The sequence below is a fragment of the Apteryx rowi genome, unplaced genomic scaffold, assembly GCF_003343035.1.
Source record: "Apteryx rowi isolate R43461 unplaced genomic scaffold, aptRow1 scaffold_17, whole genome shotgun sequence".
Classification (NCBI taxonomy): Eukaryota; Metazoa; Chordata; class Aves; order Apterygiformes; family Apterygidae; genus Apteryx; species Apteryx rowi.
Window position 1 is genome coordinate 4,970,468 of NW_020447974.1, and position 3,346 is coordinate 4,973,813.

The 3,346-nt window shown below is 55.8% G+C and overlaps 1 protein-coding gene across 1 annotated transcript in view; it reads right to left on the bottom strand.

The window, feature by feature from the left end:
* LOC112963542 (cell surface hyaluronidase-like) overlaps positions 1-3,346 on the bottom strand; it is a 56,097-nt gene that overhangs the window by 51,653 nt on the left and 1,098 nt on the right. The window lies entirely within an intron of this gene.

Sequence of the window (3,346 nt, forward strand, 5' to 3'; positions counted from 1 at the left end):
GGGGCAGCCCGCCGGGGGCACGTGCGCCGCGCCAGCTTCTTCTCCGCGGCGCTGCGCGGAGCCGGCGCAAATGCACATGGTCTTTTTAACGGCGCGCTACCGTTTTCCTCCACCTCACCTAGCAAGAGCGAAAACTGCAACTCTGCCCCGCTCCGCACAGCCCCGGACAGCGAGACCAACCACAACAGCAACACACACAGAGCCGGCGAGGAGAGGGGAAAAAAAGAAAACCTAGCGGCAGCTCGACGAGAAGCACCGACGAGCTCCCAAGTCCGGCTGCCAGCGCCGCTTACCTAACCCCGGCGGCCCCGAGCCGCGAACTTTTCACGCCGCCTCGCGGTTCCTGCCTCGGCCGCGGCTGCCGGGGCGCTCGGGGCCCCGCGGCGCTGCACCCGGCTGCAGAGGCTCGGCCGGCAGGCGCAGGCTGCTCCGCCGCTCCGCTCCGCCTGCCTCCCCTCCGCCTCCCTATTTATATCCATCTTCCAGCCGCCGGCGGTGCCCGCACTGTTTACAGCAGCGGAGCCGCTGGCTCCTCCCAGCCGGGGACGATCCCTCCAGCCTGGACGTATATCGGCGACCGGCCCCCGCCGCCGGGGCCGGGGGCAGCCCCCCTGGCCCGCACGCCGAGGGCCCCCCCGCGGGGAGCCTCCCCCGGGGGCACCCGGGGCCCTGCGCAGGCCCCCAGCGCGCCCGGCCGGGGGCGAAAGCCTGCTGCGAAGCGCCGGGCCCGGGGCCAGCTGCCTCCCCAGGAAGGGCCGCGGGCTGAGCCCCCCAGGCTGTCGCCGGGCACGCCTCGGCCCTGTCCGCCCCGGGGAGGCAGCGGGCCCCGGCACCTGCCCCGGCGGGCTGCCCTAACGGCCCCCGAGCGGCGGCCCGGCAGAGGGGCACCGCCAGTCGGCCTCGCGGGATCCAACCAGATCAACCTGCAGTCAGCGCCCGCGGTGGAAGAAAGGAAAAATCCCTTCCGCTTTAGAAGGTGCTCTGACAAGACATGGCCTCGAGGAAACCATGTGCATTTACCTGCCCCGGCCCGGCACTGCGCTCCTTGCTTTTCCCGGGTCCAGTCTGGATGCCAGTGGACACGGCCCTGCCTGCAGAAAGACCCCTGCAGACTGCTTTGTTTTCTAGGAAGCAGAATATCACCTTTTCCTTAGCTCTAAAATATAGCGTAGCTGAGCACCCCTTCCCGGGACACACAAAGATAGTTAACTGCTTGTTGCGGCCRCGGCCATCTCCTTCCCAGAGTCTACCTGAAAGCCCTCGCCTCCCCCCCGGGGTCCAGCACCCAGGGAGAGGAGCAGCCAGCAAAGGTGCCCACCACCGCTCCTGCCCAGGGCCAACCCGGGGAGGTGCAAAGCCACAGGTGCTGCTGAGCCCAAAGACTTTTGTGTGCCATCGTCTGGCCAAACCGTTCCAATCTGTCACCCCTGAAATTTATTCTGGTGCGGGATTTCTTCTGCCGGAGGGCACAAAGAGGCTATAGTTATGTTAATAAGCAGCGAGTGCTGTCAGACAAAATATGAGAGCAGCCTGGGAGCAGGGGGATGGGGCGAGGGGCACAGCCGTGCCCCCACCAGGCAGCTGCGCAGAGCGGGAGGAGCACGCGCTTGCGCTGAAGAAAACGCATCCCTCCTCTTACACCCTATTTTAGCACACAGAATATTACTGAATATTAAGATAAGCATCCAGCCTAGAGAAACAAATCGAGGTAAAACTCCCCCATTTTCGTACTCCATAAACACAAGGAAATTCTAAAGCTGTCACCTTTGCTACCGGCTGTTCATCTGTCACTTAGTGCTGGCACTTCTATTCCCGTCTCAGACGGCTTTTGCCAGTTTGCTTCCAAAAAAGCAGCTTAGTCAGTATTGTGCCTAGTTCATACCTGAATATGACATGTATGACTATAGGTCACGGGGACTCAGAGTTGTTGCTATCAGCGGTACAGTGCCTGCAGTCACCTTTTTGGAGAAAGACTCCACAGGTGGAAGTTTCAGGCAAGACAAGACAAGACTATTCTGTCTCTAAACATACTAACTAAATTATTAGCTCTCTAAATTCAGTGATTGTAGAAGTGTCACATTTGAGGTAGAAGAGAACTTGAACCTTTATTTTACTCCTGTCGGGGCCCTACAAATCTCACTCACCTTTAAAATATTTACTCTGTGTGAAAGATTTCATAGGCTTGTAATCCAAACAGAAGGAAATACATTAAAAATTATTAATTTACATAGTATCAGTAAGAGCCAATGTAATATAGGCTTCAGTTAGCACTAAACTTTGTGTAGGCCTTACAAAATTATTAGCAAAGCCAAAGTCACTCTGGTTTAAGTATGACTTTTTCTGACCAAGTACTGAAAGTCTCTAAGTGCAAGTGCTATTCAAAGGCACTTTCCCTCAGCAGCCTCAAAATCCACACAGATACAATGGTCTGATTATTTTTCTCAGGAAAAAAACACTTTGAGGTGAATGATTTCAGCGTCATTTTCCCCCAGTATTAACTGGCCTGAGGAGGAAAATTACAGAGCAAATTAGACTGGAAATATCTTGTTTTCCTGAAGATTCACTTTAAGGGAAACACAGAAGTGCCTATTGTTATCTGCATCTTGGTGCTCGGGAGCTAAAATGTTTTCCTTTCACTCTTTTCCAAATTTCATTTTTCAGGCTGATTTTTGTTTTTGCAACAGCACCAGTTTAAAGCTTGCACAATAGTGGTCAGTAACAAGACACATCCTCAGCGTAAGACCGTTTCAAAACATCCTCACACCTGCAAGTGGGAAATGGTGACTAACACTCTTCTGCCTCAAGCATACTACCAATATCAGCGTGTGCTTCCTTGCAGGAAAAAAAAAAAAAAAGCCTCACCGGAGTGTTATTGCTACTCTGGGTTAGAAACTGAAGTTTATCTTTCTAACAAACAACATGGGTCATTTTCCAATGCCCTAATGGGCTACAAACTATTAGGAAACCTCTAACATGTCATGTCTCAGCATGTTGCAATGACTGTAATGTTTTCCCTGCAGATATGACTGTAACATTCAATAACAAATATTGACGACTAGCGAGGTCTCACTGTAAGGCAGGGACAGAAAACAAACTTTCTCTAACCTGAGTCAGCTGTGGCTGGATTTGCTCCCGCAGCACAACCACCTCTCGCGAGGGCTGCAGGTGCCACAGCGGGCTGCGCGCCCCGCGGCGAGGCCAGCCTGCCCCTCACCGCTGCGCAGGGCGAGGCCGGAGAAGCGCAGCCCCCGGCTGGCGACCCTGCCCCCGGCAGCGGCGGACCCGCGGCGCCGGGCCCCAATCCCGCCTGCCGCCGCCCGCCCCGAAGGGCTGCGCGGGCACCGCG